Source organism: Schistocerca gregaria, chromosome X, assembly GCF_023897955.1.
Source record: "Schistocerca gregaria isolate iqSchGreg1 chromosome X, iqSchGreg1.2, whole genome shotgun sequence".
NCBI lineage: Eukaryota > Metazoa > Arthropoda > Insecta > Orthoptera > Acrididae > Schistocerca > Schistocerca gregaria.
Window position 1 is genome coordinate 545,160,401 of NC_064931.1, and position 26,223 is coordinate 545,186,623.

Sequence of the window (26,223 nt, forward strand, 5' to 3'; positions counted from 1 at the left end):
CCAAACTCTGCACATAGTATCATGTCTCCCATTTCATCTCCATCTACCACCTCTTCCATTTCCATAATATTGTCCTCAAGAACATCGCCCCTGTTTAGACCCTCTATATACTCCTTCCACCTTTCTGCTTTCCCTTCTTTGCTTAGAACTGGGTTTCCATCTGAGCCCTTGATATTCATGCAAGTGGTTCTCTTTTCTCCAAAGGTCTGTTTAATTTTACTGTAGGCAGTATCGATCTTATCCCTAGTGATATGCGTCTCTACATCCTTACATTTGTCCTCTAGCCATCCCTGCTAAGCCATTTTTCACTTCCTGTTGATCTCATTTTTGTGACATTTATATTCCTTTTTGTCTGCTTCATTTTCTGCATTTTAGAATTTTCTCAATTAAATTCAGTATCTCTTCTGTTACCCAAGGATTTCTACTAACCCTCATCTTTTTACCTACTTGATACTCTGCTGGCTTCACTATTTCATTCCTCAAAGCTACCCATTCTTCTTCTACTGTATTTCTTTCCCCCATTCCTGTCAATTGTTCCCTTATGCTCTTCCTGAAACTCTGTACAACCTCTGGTTTAGTCAGTTTCTCCAGGTCCCATCTCCTTAAATTCCCACCTTTTTGCAGTTTCTTCAGTTTTAATCTACAGTTCATAACCAATAGATTGTGGTCAGAGTCCACATCTGCCCCTGAATATGTATATATATCTCATTTATGAGTAACAGAAATATTTTTACTATGAACTGACTTTATATCGTCGAACTTGTGCTGCTGACCAGACATTTCCATCACAACTGACCATATGGTTTTAATTTTATGCTATGAATTATCTATTCTGTTTACATACCACATACTCTTTTGCCTTCCTAATGACATTTTCAAGCACATTACAGTACTGTTTTTAATGGTCGACTGTAGCTTAATTGTGACTACTTCTAACATTTTGATATAACTCCTGCTTTGTTCTACATGCTATCCTTATCCATTAGTCAGCCACCCGGGCTGTCTTTTACCCCATTCAGAATGTTGTAATGGAAAGTAACTCTCAAAGAGCATGAGAAATGTGTTAAGAAAAGCATGATATTTGTCATCTATGTTATTTGCACTATAAATATCCTGCCACTCTTGTTCCTTGACAAGGTTTAAAAAACTCTTTATTGCTGTTGGATTAACTTTCCTACATAGTTTGTAATTACATGTGACATTTGTTTGAGCACAAAACCCTTTTAGTGTTAAAATTTGTGCATCATGGTCGGAAAGGCCATTCACCCTTTTACTATCAGAATGCCCATCTAGTATTGAAGAATGAATAAAAATATTGTCTTTGGCTGTGCAACTGTTCTCTTGCACTCAAGTTGGAAAAAACACAATCTGCATCAGATCTACCAACATCCTTTTAACGCACCATCATATAAAAATTTATATTGAAGTCACCACACATAAGTAATTTCTGGTATGTCCTATAAAGTAAATCAAGAACCCTCTCTAGCTTGAGCAGAAATGGTCTGAAGTCAGAGTTACGGGACCTATAAACAACAACAATTAGAAGTTTCATTTCACTAAATTCAACTGCTCCTCCACAACAAGCAAATGTGCCGTGATACATCTATCGACTCAAATGGAATACAGATCTTTACGTACATGGCCACTCCCCCACCCTGCAAGGAACAAAAAGTGGCAGCCTTTGCATATGGGACCTCTTGTCATTCTAAGGATTTCAAATCCTTGTGGATATTTATTAGGATACCTGAGTAATCATCGAAGTAAAGGACTTTGTCCTCATAAAGATTTATGGAAATATTATTCTTGGTGGAATTAGTGTGCATAATTTTAGGAACACAGTGTAAACTGGAATTTTTATGTATTGTTGTCTGTAGTAGATAAATATTATTCTGTGATTTATGTAGAAAGAATGATTCCCATCTGTCAGTCTTAAATCACCATTTCCTACTTCTTCATCTTCATAATTTATTTATTTATTTACATCTTGAATCTTTGAGGTACGTATACCATACCTTAGATGTTGGACAAAATGACATTATATTAAAATACTGTTACACTGATCGTATACATTACATTTATAAATTGTTACACTGTGATATTGCTATATTGTTACATTACATTTTTATATTGTTATAACGGAAATTAACTTATTTTTCAAGATACTGTGTTACTGAGTAAAAACAGTTTTCCAAGAGATATGAAGTTACAGATTTTTTAAAGCTATGGATTTTGTTCATGGCCTTTAAGTTGCTTGGCAGCTTATTAAACAAGTGAGAGAACCTAAGTGATCTATACCTTTCTTGCACAATATGGTATAACAATGATGTCTGTGTATGTCACTATTTGCCCTTGTATGGTGTTCATGTACAGATTTATTTTGAATAAATACATTTCCATTTTTAGCATGTTTTTTTTAGTTACATGACAGCTTTTAGTATATAGATACATGGTAGGGGTAGAATCCCCAGTTCTTTGAAGAATGGTTTGCATGATTTTCAGCTGTTAGGATTTTTCATTATCCTCACAATCTTTTTTTGTTTCCGGAATGTTGTTACGCTATCAGGAGAATTTCCCAAGAATATGGTGCCATATCTCAATAGGGAGTGTATGCAAGTGTAATACACCGCTCTAACTGTTTCAGGACTTGCGTTGTTCCATATAATCCTAAACACATAAGTCATTTTCGATAGTTTGGAATGTGATGTGGGAATTCCATTCAAGATTGTCTTGTAAGTAGATGCCAAGAAATTTTGTTTCAGTGACACTGTTAATTCTTTGGTTTTCCATAGACATGTTTGGTTTTAATGGGTTTTTATTTTGTTGTGTATGGAAGTGTAAGACGACTGTTTTTTGAGGGTTTATCAGTAATTTATTCCTCATAAGCCATACAGTGACAGTTTCATTTGTGACTTTAGAATTTAAAGTAAGAGCCATTTCGTTTTCACCTTCAATTAATATGCTTGTGTCATCTATAAATAGCACTGGTTCGGAGTGTTAAACGTGTAGGGGGAAGTCGTTTATGAAAATTAAGAAGAGAAAGGGACCTAAAATTAAGCCTTGTGGTACACTGTGGGTTAGTGTGGAAGGTTTCGATTGATAAGCTTGGAGTTCGTTTTTCCCCATGTGTTTTACCTCAGTTATCTGAGAGCGATTTTCTAGGTAGGATTTCAGCCACTAGTTTGGCAGGCTTGTTACACCATACCACTCTAACTTTTCTAGAAGAAATTCATCGTCTATTAAATCATGTGCTTTTTTTAAATCCTGGAAAGTCCCCGAAACATTTTTATGACTATCCACCGAATTTAAAATACGATTTATGAGGCTAAAAGTGGATATTTCAGTACTGCACTGAGGCCTGAAGCCATGCTGACACCCTGAGATAATATTTTTTTGTTAAAGAAATCAGTTAATTGTGGCGGAACTAGTTTTCCAATGATTTTTGAAAAACCTGAGAGGAGTGACACAGGCCTATAGTTGACCATCTGGTGCCGATTGCCCTTTTTGTAAAGGGGTACAACTTTTGCAGTTTTTAACTGTTGTGGGAAAATACCACTTGATAGTGAAGAATTGCATATATCTAGCAGTCGTGCGAGTATCAGTACACCTGATACTTTTATAATATAGTCTGGCACATTGTCAACTCAGGCTGTTTAGTCTGCAGTTCACAGAGGGTTCATCAAACCACTTTCAAGCTATTTCTCTACTGTTCCACTCTCGAGCAACACACACGTAACATGCTACCATGGCACTCTATCCTCTATGTGATTATACAAAATGTTCTGCCCTTCTTTGAACTTTTTCCATGATCCCCATCAGATCAATATGATGCACATCCCACACCACACACCAGTACTTTCTAAATGTTCTGCCAATAAATCAAAGACTTTGGGCTGTGCAGGATAGTCATGTGGTCTGCAGCGCATTGCCACAATTCGCACGGCTTCCCCCATCAGAGTTTGGAGGCCTCCCTCAGGCATGGGTGTGTGTTGTCCTTAGTGTAAGTTAGTTTAATTTATATTAAGTAGGTCTAGGGACCAATGACCGTAGCAGTTTAGTCCCATAAGCACTTACCACATATCGACCGGGACAAAAAAAGTCTTTGGTTTGCTTTCCCCACAGCATTATTCGTGTGATCAGTATAATTTAAGCTATTGGTAATAGTAATAACTAAGTATTTAGTTGAATTGACAGTCTTTAGATTTGTGTGATTTATCATGTAATCACAGTTTAGCAGATTCCTTTTAGTACTCATGTGGGTGATTTCACATTTTGCACTGTCTAGAGTCAGATATCTCTTTTAGCACCATACAGATATCTTGTCTAAATAATTTTGCAATAAGTTTTGATCATCTGATGACTACAGGGTATTAAATGACAACATTATCTGCAAACAATGTTAGAGGTGTTTTCAGATCATGTCCTAAATCTTTTATGTAGATCAGAAACACCAGAGGGCATATAACATTTCCTCAGGGAATGACAGACATTACTTCTAGTTTACTTGATGTCTTTCCATCAATTACCATGAACTTGACCATTCTGACAGGAAACCATGAATCCAGTCACATAACTGGTACAATACTTGATAGGCACAAAATTTGATTACAAGTTGTCTATTAGAAATGGTGTCAAAAGCCTTTTGAAAATCTAAAAATATAAAGCATATTAATGAATGCAACAAGCACCTCTAATGTGGAGTACATTTGGATAATGATAATTATTGGTTTAGTAGGTAGTGTAGCTAGTGTGTAAAGATGCACCAAGCTTGGTACAGGTGGGATTTGTCATAGAGGTTGGTGTGATGTGGTTTGCAGCCTTACATTTGATCTTTCTTCACAGCCATTGACTAAGATTGAGCTACTTGCTCCACACATCAGCGCGTTGGACAGAATTCCTAAGGATGCAGGGTGGTACTGTTCAATTATTTTTTATGGAACTGTTATGAGAGAGGATTATCTAAAGATGTGGAGCAATGAACAAAGAGAAAATGTTGTTGATTTTTCAATGCTAAAATGAGCAAGCAAGTACAGTTTATGAAGAAGGGTATACAGTAATTGTGCGTGAACTGATTGAAATGATCATAAAGGCAGCTTGACAGTTGTCCCACAAAGACTATATTGTTGCCACTGAAGCAAAGCAAGTGTGTATAGGAACCCTTTTTTCTCTAAAGAATTTAAGAATTTACTTCAACTTCTGTGGTGAAGGAATTTCAGAAGGTTGTGTTTAGTAACTGCACTTTGGCAGAACTGTCATCTGTAATTGCATAGAGGAGGCATTAATTTTGTGTAGCATACTTCACATACAACCAGAATGTCTTTGGATTGTCTGCCAGTTTTCAAGACAAACTTTCGATGTGGACATTCTTTTACTGTGCTATAAGGGCATTAATCAGTTGGCCAGTGAAACTCTAGTTTCAAGCGATGGTGTAATGACAACCAAAGGAAAATTTACTGTTACATTATGTAATTACAGCTCTCCCAAATTCAATCTCATACAGTGCATGGAAAAAACAAACTCTTTGTATCTTTCCATATGAGCTCTGATTTCCCTTAATTTATTACGATTATCATTTCTCCCTATGTAGGCTGGCATCAAATTTTGGTGGACAAAATTGCTGACTGAAATTTTGTGAGAAGATTCTGCAGTAATAAAAAATGGCTTTGTTTTAATGATGTCCACCCTAAATCCTGTATCCTTTCAGTGACACCCTCTCTCCTATTTCGTGAGAATACAAAATGTGCTGTCCTTCTTTGAACTTTCTTCATGCACTCCAGAAGTCCTATCTAGTAAGGATCCCACACCATGCAGCAGTATTCTCAAAGAGGATGGAGAAGTGTAGTGTAGACAGTCACTGCAGTAGATCTGTTACATTTTCTAAGCATCCTTCCAATAAAATGCAGTCTTCAGTTAGCCTTTCTCACTTCATTTTCTATGTGTTCCTTCCAATTTAAGTTGTTTGTAATTTTAATTCCTAGGTATTTAGTTAAATTTACAGATTTTACATTTGACTGATTTATCATGTAACCAAAGTTTAATGGCTTCTTTTTAGCACTCATGTGCATAACCTCACACTGTTCGTTATTTAGTTTCAATTGCCAATTTTTCTACCATTTTCTAAATCATTCTGTAATTTGTGTTGTTCTTCTGATGACTTTACTAGTTACTAAATGACAGCATCATCTGCAAACAACCTAAAACACCTGCTCTGATTGTCTCCTAAATTGTTTATGTAGAACAGCAAAGGGCCTATAACACACCTTGGGGCATGCCACAAATCACATATGTTTTACTTGATGATTTTCCATCAATTACTATGAACTTTGACCTCTCAGACAGGAAATCACAAATCCAGTCACATAACTGAGATGATATTCCATAATCACACAGTTTCTCCACAAGCTGCTTGTGTGGGACAATATTAAAAGCCTTTAGGAAATCTAGAGGTACAGAATCAATTTGAAATTCCATTTCAATAGCACTCAGCAATTCATGTGAGTAAAGAGCTAGTAGTGTTTCACAAGAATGACGTTTTCTAAATCTGTGTTGACTGAGTGTCAATAGACCGTTATTTCGAGGTAATAGATAATTTTTGAACACAGTATATGTTCAAAAATCCTCTTGCATGTTGATGATAATGATATTGGACTGAAATTTAGTGGACTGTTCCTACTACCTTTCTTGAATATTGGTGTGAGCTGTACAGTTTGGCAGTCTTTGGGCACAGATCTTTCATCAAGCGAATGGTTGTATATGATTGTTAAGTGTGGAGCTAAAGTATCAGCAAACTCTGAAAGGAACCTAACTGGTGTACAGTGTGGACTGGAAGACTTGCTTTTGTTAAGTAATCTATGGTGCTCCACTACTCTGAGGATATCTGCTTCTATGTTACTAATGTTGGCAGCTGTTCTTGATTCTGGAATTTACTTCATCTTCTGTAGTGAAGGAATTTCGGAAGGTTGTGTTTAGTAACTGTGCTTTGGCAGCACTGTCATCTGTAATTGCATAGAGGAGGCATTAATTTTGTATTTCTGGTAGCATACTTCACATACCACCAGAATGTCTTTGGATTTTCTGCCAGTTTTCAAGACAAACTTTCGCTGTGGAAACTATTATAAGCATCTTGCACTGAAGTCCACAATAAATTTCAAGTGTCTTTAAAGGATTTCCAATGTTGGAGATTTTGCATTCATTTGAATTTATCACATTTTTTTCATTGTTTCTGCAACAGTGTTCTGACATGTTGTGTGCACTACGGAGACACAGCTCCATCGTTTGTTGATTTATTTAGTATAAATCTCTCAATTGCTGCCAATACCTTTTCTTTGAATTCAAGCCACATCTGGTCTACACCTACATTTTTAATTTGGAAGGATTGGAGATTGCATCTCACAAAAGAGTCAAGTGAATTTTATGTGCTTTTTTGAATAGGTATATTTTTCCTTTATTTGTGGAGAATTTGTAGGTTACAAAATTCAGCCTCGCTGTGACAACCCTGTGTTCGCTAATTCCTGTATCTATTTTGATGCTTGTTATTAGTGCAGAATTATTTGTTGCTAAGAGGCTAAGGTCATTGTTTCTGTTTTTGTTGAAATATTGGTGTATTACCTAGACATCCACACAAGAAACATTTACAAGAAGTACAGATTGAAAAGTTTTATATAGCCTAGATTATAAGTACTTGTACATCAAAGCATGCTATGCAAACCAACTGTCCAAAAAAGAGTACAGTACAGAATGTGATTTATATAAGTAACATATGAAGACTATTATGGTAACAAACATATCATCTCCAAACACTACAATATTACAAAATATTAATTTTGTAGTTGTTATGTACAACTTGCAATATGTAAAATCAAACAGTGGATACTCCAGGATGGAATAATGACTGTATTATGAAAAGGATTCATTGCTGCACACAATAAAGTGAAGATGTTGAGTTGCAGACAAGCACAATAAAAAGACTGTGAAGCATGTAAGCTGTTGACCAAAAGACCTTCCTTCAGAAGATGACAATACACACACACACACACACACACACACACACACACACACACACACACACACACACAGACATTCTCACTATTATGACTCTCACACACATGAGACCACTGTCTCTGGCCACTGAGGACAGACTACAAGCAACTGGGCCTGGTGGGATAAGCAATGTGGGTGGTGAGAGTTAGGAGGAAGCTGGGACAGGAGGAGAGGAGGTAACAGGGTAGAGGTGGGGTTCATAAAGTACTGGTTCTGGGACCATACAGGGTCATGGTGGGGAGATTGTAGGCAGCTGGGTGCAGTCGGAAGTTAGATTTTGGGAGGGGGGAGGGGGGGGGTGTTATTGGAAAAGGGTGAGAAGGAAAAAGACTGTGGGTATACTGGTGGAATAGAAGGCTGTGTATTGATCGAGTGGGAGCAGGGAAGGGGATAGTTGGGTGAAGGACAGTGACTATCGATGGTTGAGCCCAGGATGGTATGGGAATGTAGGATATATTGCAGGGAGAGCTCCCATCTTTGCAATTCAGAAAACTGGTGTTGGTAGGAAGGATACTGATGACACAGGCTGTGGAGCAATCTTTGAAGTGAAGAACGTTGTGTTCTATAGCATGTTCAGTGACTGGGTGGTCCAACTGTATACTGATCAAAGTTAGTCAGTGGCCATTCATGTGGACAGGGAGCTTGTTGGTTTTCGTGCCCATGTGGAGCACAGCACAGCTGTTGCAGCTTACCATGTGGATCACATAACTGCTTTCATAGGTAGTCTAGTTTTTGATGGGATAGGTGATGTTTGTGACTGGACTGGAGTAGATGGAGGTGGGATGATATATGGGACAGGACTTTTGTGCAGGTCTGTTGCATGGATATGAACTTTGAGGGAAGGGGCTGGGAGCAGGGGAGGAGTAGGGACGGACAAGGAAATTGTGTACGTTTGGTGGGTGGTGGAACACTACCGTGGTAGGGGTGAAAAGGATAGTGAATAGGACACTCATTTCAAGCCACAACTAGAGGTAGTTGAAACCCTGATGAAGAATCTAATTTAGTTGTTCCTTTCGTGGATGGTACCGAGTTATGAGGGAAATACTCCTTACAGGCCAGATGGTGGGACTTTATGAGGTGATGGGTGACTTGTGAGATAAGATATGGAAGATATGTTTCAATACAATTTTGGGAGAGTAATTTTGGTCTGTGAAGGCTTCAGTGGGACCCTTGGTGTATTTTGAGAGGGACTGCTTACTGCTACAGATGTGATAAGACACAGGTGACTAGGTTGTGTGGAATGGACTTGTTAGTATGGAATAGGAAGAATCTGTCGAAGTGGACATATTGCTGGTGGTTAGTAGGTTACGTATGGATGGAGTTAATGATGTCAACATAGAGGAAGGTGTCTTGTTGGGTTGAGGAGAACCCAGTGAAGCAAATGGGTGGAGAAGGCTTTGAGGTTTTGGAGGAATGTGGATAGGATGTCATCATCTCAAACCAGATGTCATCCGTGAATTTGAACCAGGTCAGGGGTTTGGGATTTAGGGTGGTTAGGAAGGATTCCTCTAGATGGCCTATGAACAGGTTAGTGCAGGATGGTGTCATGTGGGTGGCCATTGCCGTACTTCAAATTTGTTTGTTGGTGATGCCTTCAAAGGTGAAGTAATGATGGTTTAGGATATAGTAGGCTGTGGTGACCTGGAAAGAGGTTGCAGGTTTGGAATCCATCGGACCTCGGAATGGGAAAGGTAGTGTTCAATAATGGCAAAGCAAAAGGCATTGGGGTTATTAGTATAAAGGAAGCGGCATCAATAGTAATGGGCAGGGCATAGCGCGGTAAAGGAACAGGAACTGTGGAGAGTTGGTGGAGGAAATGATTGGTGTCTTTTTATGGGAGGGAAGGTTGTGGGTGATAGGTGGAACATGTGGCTCTGTGAGATCAGAGAAGGTTGCAGGTAATAGGCAGAAGGTGTTGGTCTATGAAAGCAGAGACTTTCAGAGGCGGCACAGCATCTGGATGGTTGAGTGTATTGACTTTATGAAGCATTTAGATGGTAGGAGAATGGGGAGTGGTAAGTGTGAGGTAGGGGAGAGAGAGAGAGAGAGAGAGGCTCAAGGGAGAGGTTCTGGGATGGGCACAAGGATTTGAGGAGAGACAGGAATTCCTGTTTGATTCAGTGGGGCCTCCATGGCAGGGTTTGTTGATGGACGAATCTGAGAGCTGATGGACATATACCAAGTAATTCTTGTGGTTCAAAACAACAGTGGGGGAGCCTATGTCAGCAGGTAGGATTATAAGATCAAGACGCACAGTCATTTTACTCCTCGTGTTTTTACTTATCTCCTTGTCTGCTCCTTCCTCCCCTCCTCCACTTCTCTCTCTGTTTAACCTTCGGACTGCAGGTAACTGCCCTACACTCTCCCCACCACATCCATGTATGCTCCAAAAAGCAGCACTTGACCATCCCCCATCCCTACCCTGATATTCCTCCCCTCCCCTCCCCCCTCCCATCATGCACATTGTTCGCAGTCTGCCCTCTCAGCGAGAGACAGTGGTCAGGTGTGTGACAGTTTTGTGTGTGTGTGTGTGTGTGTGTGTGTGTGTGTGTGTGTGTGTGTGTGTGTGTGTGTTTGTTTGTGTGTGCGCGCACATCTGTATATTTGTGTTGTTGACTTCAGAGAAAGACCTTTTGGCTCAAAAGCTTACGTATTTAGAAGTTTTTTTGTTGTGCCTGTCTGCGATGCAACATCACTACTATATTATTACTGCATCAGATAAAATTTCTGTTCTGTCAGCATATCAGAAGTTGCGGTTTTTGTGTCAAGTACTTTTCTGTTGCTGTGAAATGTCATAGGCTGCTATTTTCCCATCAGATCTTTTGCATTTGCTCTGGAACATCATAGGATGCTGTTTTCTCTTCAAATGTTTTTCTTTCACTCTGGGACTTTAGAGGTCACAGTTTTTCTATCTGTAATATTGGGAGTCCCATTTTTTATGTTCTCTAGTCTCACCCACATACTTCTTTTATGCTGTGGCTCTGGGTACAAATGAAAGAGTTTGTTCTCGATTGTTGATCATCTTGTGAGACAGACAGAAAAGTTGACTTCTTATTACCATTATCGTGACCAATCTTCATAAGTATATGCTGTTTGTGGCTTGCTGGGATCATTGGAAAGAGGATCAGCAACAAGAACCTGCAGTTTCAATTAGGTTCTGTTTGCAAAAATATTTATTTAGCTTCTTAAAATACAATACAGTGGTTGCTGGCCATTAGCCAGTGATTATGTTAAGTCTTGCACAATTGAAAGCCCTCCCCCTTCACCCTCAATCCCTAATTCTGTAGAGCTCTAATTTACGTAATATTGAAATTCTGACATTTTATTTACAAGCCTTTGAAAATTCATAAAATTCTGCGTTGCTTTACAAAATGACCCTCCACGTACTGCAGGCTCTTTATTATTCCCAAAAAACTGATGACTTGCTCATATCCTTCCGATCGGCAAGAGATCTACCATTGTCATACTTGACCGAAAGGAGTATGTAAGTGAGAGTCAGTGCCGGTAGTGTGACACCTCTATGTACAGCATCTGCCATCGAGATCCCATCCCACTGTTACAAGCTGACCTACAGTTGATTCCTTAAAACTTCAGACTCCTCACGAGGACTAAGACCTCAGCCCATAACATTTCTTACCCAACTGAAAATACACACCTCCACCTTTTACCTTCTTCCTAACATCTTTAAACCCAGTCTCCCAGATCATCCCATAGTTGCTGGCTTCAAAGCACCCACCAAAGGTGTATCTCCCTTAGATGATCAACACTCGCAACCAATAGTATGAAGATTTTGCTCCTATGTAAAGACACCAATGATTTCCCAGAGCATCTAAAATCTGTGCCTGTCCCGTTGTGCCACACATCCTGCTTGTTGCCATTGATTCCACCTCCTTTAATACAAACAAGTGCATGCTATGTCTGCTACTGAACATTTCCTCAACCAGCACCCACCTTATTCCAAATCAATGATGCCCTTCCTACTCACCTTCATCAGCTTTAACCTTACACTAATTACTTTACCTTTGAGGGGCAGATGTATAAGCAGATCAGGGGCATGGCCATTGTAACCAGGATGACTCTTCCTATGCCAACCTTTTCATGGGTCACTTTGGATGCTTTACTGGTGTCCACAAGCCTTTAGCCATTGGTTTGGTTTAGATACAGTGATGACATCTTTGAAATATGGACTCATAGTGAGGCTGGCCTGTTAAAGATTCTCCCAATTAAATGTCACATTGTCCTATTCTGAATCCCACGGCACTTTTCTTGATGTTGACCTGATCATCACAAAGGATCAGTTGAACACTTCTGTTCAAACTAAGGGGACCTAGAAGTCACTTTCGTTCACATTAGGTGACTGAAGCATCATGGTTGTTTTTTACACTAGTATTTTTAAAGATAATAACACAAAAAATTAATAATAATTGAAATGAAACTTTAACTAAATAATTAGTATATTGTGACCTCTATGTGACAAAAATTTGAACACTGCTGCTTTCAAAATAGTGAGAAGATTGATTTTTCTCTTATATATTGAATTATGTGTGAATTTTATTCTAGGCATACTGTACTTCCACACAATTAAAATTTAAAGTTCAGAACATATTTTGTTCATTTAAGAATGGAACAGCAATATTTACTAATTTCTTGTTATATGTATTTGGAAAAAAATGTTTTTTTGGAATCTGCTTTCTTCTCCTAATAAATTATGAACATATGACATGTTCCAGCTGAAAATATTTGATATATTTTTGATATCCTTGTCCTCTTTATAAGTTAAACTCCTTACAAACAGATTGATTGATAGGTGTCACTGGATGTGGATATGGACAGGCTTGCGGTCAGCAGGCTGCTCTCCCCACCATCCTCAATTTTTGTGAATGGAGCCACCACTTCGTAGTCAAGCAACTCCTAAAATGGATAAGCTATTCTTTGACATTATAACATATGTCCTGTCAACCTGTCACTTATTTTCAGTCAGTGTTTTCCGTATATCCCTTCTCTCACTAATTCTGCAGAGAACCTTATCAGTCCGTACCTTATCAGTGTATCTTATTTCCAATACACCTCTGTAGCACTACATAACAAATTCTTCAATTCTGTCCTGTTCTGGTTTTCCCACAGTCCATGTTTAACTACCAGACAATGCTGTGCTCAAAATGTACATTATCAGATATTTGTTTCTCAAACTAAGGCCTATGTTTGATACAAGCAGACTTCTTGTGGGATCCAGGCACTAGACTGGCAGCAACTTTGTCTTCACTGGATGCTCTTACAGCACCAACTCATCTGAAAAGCAGATTTCCTGGGCCACCATATCCAATTGTGGTACTGCTGATCCATCCCAAAAAATCTTAGGAATGCACCTGTTGTCATTCAGTATTTCCTTGTCTTGAAAGTATTCATCAGTTAATTTGACAAGGCTGTCACTTCTTAAATTATGCCCTGAAATGAGGACCATTATGACTGACATTTTGTCCACCACATCTAGAATAGCTCTTCATCTCCCTCTAAATCTCCACAATATCCTTGCCAGATCCTGCACTTCTCCACCCATTTTGCTGCTCTATGGGTCCTACCCTTGTGACCATCTCCACGGTAAGACCTGCCCTATGCAGCCTCCTACCATCACCTATACCAGTTCTGTAGCTGGCAGAGCATGTACTACCAAAGGGAAAGCCATCTCTGAAATGACACATCTCCTATACCAGCCATTACATGAACACTGTTCAGCTTTTTACATGGGCGAGACAACCACCAAGTCACCAGTTTGTATGAATTGACATAGACAGAGCGTGTATACTGACATCACACAATATCCTGTAGCAGAGCTTGCTCTAAAACATGTCAGTCTTGAACATGGCATCTGTTTCAGCACATGAGCCATCTTTATTCTGCCACCAGACACCATTTTCTCAGAACTCCGCAGATGGGAACTGGCATTACAACCTGTCCTTGGTTCTCGCCACCCACCTGTTATTAATTTTTGTTAATTTCTTTGCTTTCAGTATTCATTTCTTCACTCCCTTTTAGTTTTCAGTATTGTTGTTTTCTGACCTGTCTATTCCCCCCACCCCTAATACGTACTTATCTTTCTTTTCTTTTAAACTTGTGCACAATGTTTTTGTCACTTATGTCTGTATTGCATATTGCCTTATCTCCCACCTTTAACCTCTCAGATTTTCAAATCTCATCTGGTGCAGTCCTCAACAATCCATCTTTCCTTCTTATCCCATCCAGTAAGTCTCCATTGACCCTGAGTTCCTCTTCCAAACTCTCCACATTTCCTAAACCTCACTAGTTCTTTCCATTTACACCTCTTCTTTCCCTGCCACTAACAATAAAAAAAAAGAGAGGTGTTGTCTCATTAGCGAAACAATGGCAAGACACTGCTATTTGTTGTTACTTACACTGCTGCTTTCTTTGATAATGGTCAACAAGATCCAAAAAATAGAATGTGTGTGATAGAAGATGTTCTAATCGAGAGTTTAGCAAAAAATTTTCTCCATTTGAAAATCTTTGCAGACACCTCTTTAGTACATTACATTCTGCACATAAATTAGAGTCATCTTAGATTTAAAAATCTAGTCAATTGGAGTGCTTCATTTCTGACTGTATCACTATTAGGCATAAGAATAATACAAATATAAAAATGACATGTTATCTATATTCTTCCGCGTTTGCTGTTGTCTCACTCTAGTTTCGTAGTTTATTAGGCAGGCAGGATTTAAATGAGTTAGCAGCAAACACAAAAGAATACAAGGCAAAATGTTTATAATCGTATTATTCTTATGGTGAAGAGAATACTGCATGTGATTCACAATTCATAAAAGTTCCTGTTAACAACCATCTCTTTTCACAGGTAAGAAAAAATTCAGAACGTAGAGTTGACATATGGCAAACATCCCAAACAGTCTTGCCAATCTGATTTTTGTAGTACATTGAAATGCTGCTACATTCAAAGATGAAAAATAAGAATTTGTATTTACCTCGTTGGATAATGTATGATAATGCAGTGGTTGAAACTTGGGGAGGAGAAAAAAACTTAAATTTATTTACTGATGCAGAGGTTTTGGGGCCAGTGTTCATGTTTGTGTCTGCAAAGCATGCCTGTGTAGCGCTACATATATTCAACGGCAGAAGTTAGTTGTGGCGGCACCTACCAACATTTTTCAGAACTTCCACTTACTTTGCACTTGATTCTAAGCAGCAGTCTGTTTTTAGGATTACAAAAACTGGAAAAAAGTGTGGCTTAGATTCAAGTAAATACGGTATATGACATCCACAATTACAATTTTGTGGTGCTCTTGGTAATAACAAAATTAGAACACACATTTTAAGATTTAATAGTTTTGTGTTTCCTTTTTCATTAATACAGCAATATACACTGAAGAACCAAAGAAACTGTTATAGGTATGCATATTCAAATGCCAAGATATGTAAAAAGGCAGAACACGGCTCTGCAGTCGGCAATGACTACATAAGACAACAAGTGTCTATTGCAGTTGTTAGATTGGTTACTGCTGCTATAATGGCAGGTTATCAAGATTTAAGTGAGTTTGAACATGATGTTACAGCTGGTACAGAAGCGATGGGACACAGCATTTCCGAGGTAGCGATGAAGTGGGATATTCCTGTATGACCATTTCACGAGTGTACCGTGAATATCAGGAATCTGGTAAAAACATCAAATTTCCAACATTGCTGCAACCAGAAAAATATCCTGCAAGGACGGGACCAATGATGACTGAAGAGACTTATTCAACATGAAAGATATGCAACCCTTCTACAAATTGCTGCAGATTTCAATGCTGGGCCATCAAGAAGTGTCACTGTGTGAACCATAGCGCTTTCGGGTTCGAAGGCCCACTTGTGTACCCTTGATGACTACACCACACAATGCGACTCCCAACACATCCAGAATTGCTACACCGTGGCTCCAGGAACACTCTTTTTGAGTTTAAACACTGCTGCTGCCCATCAAACTCCCCACATGGGAACATTATTGAACATATCTTAGATGCCTTGCAATGTACTGTTCAGAACAGATCTCTACCTCTTTGTACTCAGGATTCAGGTTGTCAGTTCAATTCCTGCCAGACATTAGTTGAGTCTATACCATGTCATGTTGCGGCACTTCTGCATGCTCATGGGGGCCCTACACGATATTAAGCAGGTGTACCAGTTTCTTTGTCTCTTCATGGCATATGCAAGAAATATGTATCTTTTGCATTAATTCTGTTATGATATCTCAGTGTCCGATAATTTATACCATCCACAAATGTAGCATTTGTTGATTTATATATATCACCAGTTGTTTATAGCAAGTTTACTTACATTTCTATCATTTATTACATGCCTGCATCTCCCAGGTTTCATGACTCTGAAGTTGTACTCATGTTTATTGACGTGGAAAAAAAACTCATAGGGAGTTGGTCTCAACACCAAATATGTATTAATTTTAACTTTTTGCTAATGGCTTTATAGCTCTCAAGGACCATCCCATATCTTACATTTTGTGTCTTTCATGTCAGTGTACTCATGTGTAGTTGAAAGCATATTTTGTGTTGTACTAGGATCTTTGTTTGTCATCTTCTTTGTTCACATATGGAAATCTTCTTCCTTGATTCATCATGTAATTTGAGGGGATTGGTATTTTTAATTCTGTATTGTGTAAAAAGTTTCTGATCGAACTGTGTGATAAGGTTGCATCGTGTTGATTTATTTGTGTTCAGTTGAGCTGTTTGATGTGTTCCATTTGAATAGTAGTTATCTTGTATCAGGGATGAATGAAAAGTAATGCCTCCACCTTCGTTAATTGGGTTTGGATGGGAATATTTTAATAAATCAAACGCAGAAATAATCCTTAGAATGTGATCTTTAATTACCAATATTCACTTTTCCACATAATCACCAGTCAATTGGATACGTTTCTGCCAACGATGAACAAGTTTTCTGCAGCCATCATGGAAGAAGTCAACACTCTGTTTCCGCAACCACTGTCTCACAGTTCTCTCAACGTCTTCATCAGAAGCATAATGATGTACCCGCAGATCATCTGTAATTATCAGGAACAGATGGAAGTCAGATGGACTGTATGGAGGATGCCGTATGGTGGAGAGGTTCAGTCTCTGAAGTTGTGCAGTGGTGGCACGTTAGGTGTGTGGTTTGGCATTGTCATGCTGCAGGAAAACATTTCCCTTTACCTTTCAGACCCAACGACATACAGTACTCACATCAACACAGTCTCCATAAACTGCTTTCATTCTCTGATGCATCTCCTTTGGGATGACACCTTCTGCTGTCAAGAATTTAATGACTGCAGCCGATTTGGAGTGGTGTGTGCTAAAAATGACATGCGTATTTATACTGTTATGCTATGTTCTATTTAAATTGCCATATATCACACAATATTCACTTTAAAAATATAAAAAAAATTTACCACTTATCCATAAAAGTATGTAGAATATTATGGCTTACACAGATTATGATAATGTTTCAAATGAATTTGATTGTGACAGTCAAAATAAAATAATTTTTTAAAAGTATTATAAATTTGACTTTGATTCCATATATACAACACTGTGCTTCCTTTTAAGAAGGTTAACTGCAGTCCATAGAATCTACACATATTTCTGAGTAAAGTGACATGAGGGATATGAAATTTGTGTTATTATTTAGAAAGATAATAATTATTTATTTGAGGAGAACGTTACAGAATTTCCATGTCTACAATATGACTTAGCATTTGTGTTTAGGAAAACATTCACCATGCAACCCCTTATTACAACCATTACAAACAGTTCTTGACCCTCTTTTCCTTCCCTCACTAGTACACGCACAGCATCTTGACTCTTTCTTCTCTGGAAGTTTTCTCAAACCTGGAGCACGACGAGGATCATCAATAGGATTTTTTTCTAGCAGCCATTCATCTGACAAAGCTTCAATTATCATTACAGTCTATACATATCTGGAAACAAATTTCCTTCCCTTATTATGCTCTTTGTATAATATGTAAGAGTTCAGTACCATTTTTAACATTATGTTCAAAGCTACCTTCTTCCAGTAACGAAGAGTTCGCCTCTCATCCAAATATGCATACAGCATCATGTTGGAAGTGTCTATTCCACCCATATACTGGTTGTACTGGTGTATTATTTCTGGCTTTTTTAGTGTTTTATTTTTGTGTTGGACTTCAATGTCACCAGCACCAACTTTACTTGACAATAAGAGACTGGGATTTTTTGTCTCTGTACACACATGCCAGTACCGGACCTGACTTACAATACATCCTTTCCCCAATTCCAAATTTCTTTCTAAATTGCTTCTCCACAAGGATATCATATCCCTTGTTCAAATAACTGACCAAACACAGTAACTTCTGAACAACACAGTAACCTAAGCCATGTCTTGCAATCTCAGCCTTATCTTCTTGGCTTTTGGCACCTCTGTTTGTATAAAATCCAAGACAGTAGTGCATTATAGAGTCACACAGCATCCAGAATTTGATTCATCATTGGTGGGGGTGTTTGTTTGGCAAATTCTGTAATAGGGAAGTGTGACATTTAGAGCCAACTAGACACTCATCAATACTCAGTTGCTCTTGAGGTGTGTAATGATGTCTAAATATATTATTAGCATGATGTACCAATGGCTGGTACCTGATACATGGGTCATAATGAGGATGGCCTGGTTCTGGACATTTCTCACTATCCACAAGATGAAAGAATTTCATGAGATGCCTAAATTCATGGGCAGAAAATATTTTACCAAACCATGGAAATGCCTTTGACGGTTTTGTGCTCCAGTATGATAGCATTGTGGGCCTTTTATTGAGTCCCATATTTAGTAAGTAAGCAATAAAACCTCTTAACTCAGTACTTGTCACATTCTTCCATTTCTTATACGGTTTGAACAATGTAGCATGTTTAGTTATAAACTGTTTAGCTGAGTGATTCATATCAGTTACAATAAGCTGCAAAAACGTTGTAGTAAAGAATAGAGTAAAATATTCTATCACAGGAGATCCTACTTGTGGCATATGTTTTGGTTCTGGCAGCTCTTGAAATGGATGTGTTAATGGCTGAAGTGTTTCAGGTGCGCGTACTTCAGTGTATTGTACATCTTCGATTGCCGGCCGCGGTGGTCTCGCGGTTCTAGGTGTGCAGTCAGGAGCCGTGCGACAGCTATGGTCACAGGTTCGAATCCTGCCTCGGGCATGGATGTGAGTGATGTCCTTAGGTTGGTTAGGTTTAAGTAGTTCTAAGTTCTAGGGGACTACTGACCACAGCAGTTGAGTCCCATAGTGCTCAGAGCCATTTGAACCATTTGAACCATCTTTGATTTCGTCGTCACTTTTACCCACAATATTATCATGTACATCACTGTCACTTTCTGAACTGTTGCTGCTTTCGCTAAAACACTCTGTATCACTAGTACATTCTAAAAGTTCACAAATTTCTTCATCGGTAAGTCCTCTGCTCTGGCCTGGTGTAGGTCGCATTTTTCACAAAAAATGGAGAAAATAAACAAACTGTAAACTCTTAGTATGAAGAAAAACACACAGAAACAATGATAAGTAAAAGTACTGAGCAAAAACAAGAACGTAGAACGCAATAACAGAATGTAAACATGTACTGCGAAACACAACGTCAATAAACAAACGATGCAAAAGTGGAATAATTGAATGCTAATATTTCACCGAAACGATGCTCAGTTGTCGATAGCTGTTGATCTACACATAGTTCGATTCAAAGAGCATTTGTAATCAGCACACCAACACCATCTAGCGCTGATTTTGTAAGCCAAACAAGACGAAGAGGAGTAACAACGAATTGGCACCCTGACAGTATTAGCACCAGTAGGGGATAACGATAGATCGTTACCTTGACATTGAAAGGGTTTAATCACATTGACTGATGTCTACACAGGGTTCCATACTTTACACTGTAACAACACAACTGTTCAATGTTAAGGCTTCCCGCCATATGGGGCTGTAGAGAAGAGGCTGCAGAACAAACCAGCACATGCCACATACCAATGCTGCCAGATGTTGAAGACTTACAAAGGTGGAGGCATTACTTTTCAGTCAGCCATCATATTTAGGGTTATCTTCCTTCGTGTAAGTTTTGTTATCTCTTGGTGCGTAGTGTGTAAAATGACTGGGATCATGTTTATGCGGCTATGTTGAAGAATGTATGTATTTCTGTGTCCACATTTGTTCCTGTGATTGTGCATGCTTGTAGAGTATGGACATGTTTCTTCATGATGCAAAATTTTCTTTCTTGATTCTTCATGTAACATTGGGGTAATCAGTGTACCTTGTGCAGTGTTGCTATTGAAAAAAAAGTAATATAATGTAAATAGCACATAGAGCTCTTCGCAACTCTGGAGATATACAGTTGTAGGTTCTCTGCAGTATGACTCTTTCAGAGTTTGAAAGCCATTAGCTTTGTTGCAGATCACAGTGTTTGAATATGTGATGTCCACAATGACAAAATTTTTTGTGTAGTGACATAGTTAGGATTCACATATTCGGATTTATCAGTTATTGTGTTTTCTTTAACAATAGTACTATAATATATGTAAGAAAGATGTATGATTTGCATTAATTCTGTTTTGATATCTCAGTGTGACATAATTTATTCTACCCATGAAACAACTTAATGAGTTATACAAGTCACCAGTTGTTTACAGCATGTTTATGTACATATTTGTTATTATTCTTATAACATTTGCAACTTCCAGATTCACAGGCTCTGAAGCTGTACTTATGTTTGTTGAAATGGAAAACACTCATCAGTGTAGGTGTCATTACCATATATACATTAATATTAATTTATAGATAATGACTTTGCGGCTCTCAGTGACTGTCTCATAAACCTTCATTCACGTTTTTGTCACTGTACTCGTGTGTGGTTGTAAGAATGTTTGTGTTGTGCTCGAGTCATTATTTGTGTAAGTTCATTTTCTTTCTTTATGTCTTGAAATCTTCTGTCTTGATTCTTCATGTAATTTGAGGTAGCAGTATTTTAATTGTATATTCTGTAAAAAATTGTAATTGAATTACGTTACTTTTTCAGTGTCCACGTGAACTGTTTGATATGTGGTTATTGAATAGTATTGATCTTCTGTATTAGGGACATCTTTCTTCATGTAAAGTCTTTTTCTTTGTTGTTTCATCATCTTGTTTGAGTTGTTAATAATTTACAGTGAGCAGGGTGTAAGATGATAGTCACTGAGTTTATGTGGCGAGGTTGTAGTGTGTCTATGGCTGTGTTCAAATGTGTTGGTGTAAGTGTGGTTGTTGTAGAGGGTAACTTTTCGTTTGAAGATACATATTTCTTCATGAGACAGGACCTCTCTTGATTCTTCTTGTCATACTTGAGTCACAGCTAAGAAATATGTTTCCAAATGAACTTGATGAAACAACTTGACAATACAAGGTGGAAGCTGTTTGTGCTGAAATGACCAGTGTATTTTGTACTGTCTCCCTCACGAAAAGTACCATAATGTCCAGATTAACCATTCAATCATTCTCGTCTATTTTCATTTTCTTCAGTGTTTCAACAAATTTATGCAAGTTTACAACATGGTGTTCACAATGTCCCAGTTTCAGTGTTAATAATCCTGCAAGATGATTTGGTGGACTGTTGGTGGGCAAGCGGAATTCACTAACAATGCATGTAAGATGGAACTTTTGCTTACATATGTTCAGGAATCCATAGAGCCTGACTAGTCGGGTAGCTGGTGGCATTAATTTCTTCACCTCTTTGTCTGGTAAACCAGAGTCCTTTAATAACCACCCTCTCTTCATGACTATGGCCTGTGTTGTATCGCAACTGGGCTTCCAGTATGCATCATCTTCTCATAAACGTAGCACATTCAGATTGTAGTCTTCAGTGTTCAGAAGCAAAGTGGTATTTCCTTTGCCAGCTGGCAAGACATCTAAGTCAAAATTCTCACACGATAAGTGCAAGTCACTTTGTTGCTCATGCCTAATTAAGATTTCAGTGGTTTAGGTTTTGCCAGTATATAGCTGGCACTTAGTGTGATGTTCTTATCTGTGTCATGAGAGAGATGATGAATGCACTATTGTGTTCCACTAATAACATAAAAAATTGCCAGACATCTTGGGGCTGGTGAAAAATTAAGGCTGGCACAGAGCCATTTTTCCAGTTCTGGGATGGAGTGATTAACAGCTATTGTATGGCCTTATCATTCTCCATATCAGTTCCTCTGTGAAATGATAGGTCAAACTTGTTACATTGCATAGACATCATCTTGTACAAATTATCATGCTGTTGTTCTGTCCATGGGGGCAGGCTTTTGATGTTGAAAGTAAGTAACAGTCCTTGTAGTCAGGTCGGAACAGCAGTTTCAAATGTGAAAGGACCCTCATGTACCACCTGACATCACTCTGTCCCACAATGAGACAGAGCTGCCTATCTCACCTTCTGAAAAACATCATTTTGGCCCTCTCTGATTGGTGGCAGGAACTGCAATTCTGGCTATATAAATAGGAAATTGTGACAGCCCCATCAGTCAGTAGTTTTACTCCTGATGACAATGGCAAAGATAGCCATTGGAAGCTCATTAATTTTATTTGATTTGATGCTGTTTGAAAATCACAAAGACATGATGCTGCAAAAGTCATTGAGCACACTTATGTTTCCTCTGCAGTGAGGACATAATGCACAGTGTGAGACTGCTGGAAAAACTGTGAAAAAATAAATTACATCTGCTGAGTTCTTTAGCATATTGCAATGCTGGCTGGATAAGGAGGTAATTCCTCACTTTGTTGTAGCTAAGCAACACATCCAAACTGCTGCAGGGGACAGAATTTTGAAGCAGACAAGTCACACCATAGTGAGACAGTGGACCGGTAGACAAGATATGAGCTTGATCCATATACCAGAAAGCTGTTTGATTGTCATCAACTTCTGTCATCAGCTTTGCAGCCATTCGATTGGGAGTGCGTGGACATAGCCATGGCATCACAGTGGTGAGCCAGCTTGTGCAAGACAGCAAGACAACATCCAAGCAAGTTTGACCACGTGACTCACAGAGGAAATGATGTGAAGAATGATAAGTTTCACAGAATAGTTGTTAATCTGTGCAATCCAGAACTAGTCGACAACTCTGTGGCAGCTCTGGGTAAAGGCCTTAATTTTTCACCAGTCACACATTATCTGTCAGTTTTTGATTGTGTTAGTGGAACTGAACAGTGCATCTGGCATCTATTGCATGACACAGCAGAGGATGTCTCACTAGCTTCCAGTCTGGGTTTAAGCTATCCCACCAAAAACCAGTGTTAACCTAGAAGATTGTTGTGACTTGTCCTTATTGTGTGAGAATGATGACTTGGTTGTCTTGGTAGCAAACAGAGGAAATGCCACTGTGTTTCGGAACACTGAACCTGAAGGTGCTATACTTATTAGAAGAAGGTGCGTACTGGGAACTTAGCCACAATCTGACACAGGCCATAGTCAAAACATCTTACAGGAATATAAGTGCCAAAACTAGGACATTGTGAACACCATGTTGTAAACTACCAGACATTTGTTGAAACACTCAAGAAAATAAAAACAAATCAAAATGACATAATGGTTAGTCCGGACATTGTGTCACTTTTTACGAGGGTGCCAGTAGAAGACATGCTGGATCTTTTGGCCGAACTCTTTCCATTTGGAATCCTCAAGTTGTTATGTTATGTTCTTACAACAACACTTCTTATACCATGATGAATATTATGAAATAATGGATGGCACAGTGATGGACTCAACGCTGCCCCTCGCAGTCACAAATTTCTTCATGGAGCACTTTGAGGAGCAGGCTCCAAACTCCGCGGTGTTGTGTCCACCTTGCTTGCCAAGATATGTTGATGGTGCCTTCCTGATATGGCTCCATGGTGAAAATACACGGCAGCAGTTAATGGATCATACAAACGGTGTTCATCCCAACATTAAATTTGCCATCAAGATGCAGAAGGATGGCAAGCTATTGTTCTTGGATGTTTCCATTGGGGGAAGGCAGGAGGGTGGCTTAGTCATTAAGTTTACATGGAACCAATGTACAGTGATAAATATTTAAACATTGATAATTTTCACTCTTGTACACTAGAAAATGGTCCTGAAAACGTTAATAAACACAGCAAAATTTATTTCCAATGACAACCACCTACAGTCTGAATTGCAGCACTTGAGGCACAGGTTCAGAGAGGATGATTATAGCAAGAGAGACACTGCAAATGCTTTCAGATATCACCAAAGATGGATGTCTTGTGAATTGGCAGAAGAAGCCAAGCCAACGGCTTTCCTGACATACTGTGGGCCAACGGGCAACAAATTAGGATGTGTACTGCAGAGACATGGATTGAGACTAGTGCTTTGTCCCACCCCCAAAAAACGACATATGCTCTGCCTTGTTAAAGAGAACATAACTCTTCATGTGTCAGGTGTGCATGGCATCCCTTGCGAGTGCAGCAGGATTGATGTAGGTCAATCAATTTGCACAGTTGCAGGGTTTTGTACTGATCACAAGAGACATATTAAATGGAGGGAGCTGAACAAGTCAGCCGTATCTGAGCACTGCCTGGAAAACAGACACAAAATATGGTTTGAGAACACAAAAGTTTTGGCTCATGTGTCAACATACGTGGATTCTATTATAAAAGAGGTGGCTGAGATTAGATTGAACAACAACAATTTCAATAGAGACCAGGGGCACACTGACTAGGGCATGGGGACAGGCTTCGGTATCAGGAGGAAGCTACAGTGGATGACTAACACTTATAGGGAGGTTGGGAACAGCAGCTTCAAACGTGGCACTGGCCCCTTGTGCCACCTTACATCACTCAGTACAATGTCTGGCTGGAGCTGCTATGAGCTACCAAACTCACCTTCAATGCGTGTATCATTTCTGTCCTCTCTGATAGGTGCCAGTGACTGTAATCATGGCTATATAAGTGGAAAAATGTGCCATGCCCAGCTGTCAGTAGTTTTTACCTGGCAATGATGACAGTGATAATCATTGAACACTTGATTTTTTTTAATTGACTCAGCTTCAAAATCGAGACTATTTTATTCAAAGATTTGTTTAACATTTTTTCTTTGAGCAACAAGAAACAGACTCTAGCTGTCACAATGGCTTCAAGGGAAAGTCTCTCTGTACTAAAGCACAAATGACACGTTTGTGTAGCATCATGTTGTGAAGTGACTCTCAGCCTGAGTGGGCTAAGCAGCTGCCACCAGCCATCATATACTATGATGGCAGAGTGCGCTCGTGATACCAAGCCACTGGAGGTGTGACAAAGCTGACATACATCACTGGGTCTACCAGAGCCTGTACGACAACAATCAGCATTCAACAAAAACTTGCAGTTCCATGCCAACATGATATGCTGTAGAGCGGTATCGATACTTGATACAACAAATGCTACAACAGAACCAAGACTGTCTTCAGACTATCTGAGCCTCAACACACAGAGCTCATAGTTGACATTATGTCTCCTGGAAGCACACAGTTCACACTGATCCCATTAAACATCAGTTATGACAAGAAGTACAAATTTTACAGCAGTGGCACAAATTAGTAATCTTAGGTAACTCTCCCATAAATGTCATAGCACTTCACTTTACACACTGGAGTGTTTGTTGTTACTACCTCCCCTCCCTGTTTCTCAGTTGTTAACATTATCATGCTGCCACGATGAAAATATCTTTTTCCTGTGCTGATTAATAGTATATTTATGATTGTATTTATTATGGTATTGATATTTTTTGGTGTGAACATTATAGTGTTGTTGTCTAGTATGATTGTGTTTTTATGTTCCATGTTCCTACCTCCTCCCTACCCTTTGCCCACACTTGCTATGGATATTCAAGGAGATAACAGGAGAAAGGAATGATGGGCATGCACGGCCAAAAAATGTATGGCAGAATAGAATAGAAGAAACATCTCCTTAGGCGAGAGAGGTTGGAACCATGTCTACAGACAAAGAGATGGAAGTCCTTTGTGTCCTCTACATGGTGAATATATGTGGACTAGATTCAGAAAGTGCTTTTCAGTGATAACCTTCTGTTATTGTTATGATGATGTGCTGTTTTATGCATCATATGTGAGTGATATTGTTGTATCGAGGGATGTCTTGGATGAGTTTATATAATAAGTTTATTCTTAGGTTTT

General features: G+C 38.8%; 1 long non-coding RNA gene across 1 annotated transcript in view; it reads left to right on the plus strand.

The window, feature by feature from the left end:
* LOC126298588 (uncharacterized) overlaps positions 1-26,003 on the plus strand; it is an 856,921-nt gene extending 830,918 nt beyond the window's left edge. The window contains exon 3 of the long non-coding RNA XR_007552627.1: positions 25,926-26,003. This is a non-coding gene — a long non-coding RNA (uncharacterized LOC126298588). The remainder of the gene's footprint in view (positions 1-25,925) is intronic.
* The last annotated feature ends 220 nt before the right edge of the window (positions 26,004-26,223 follow it).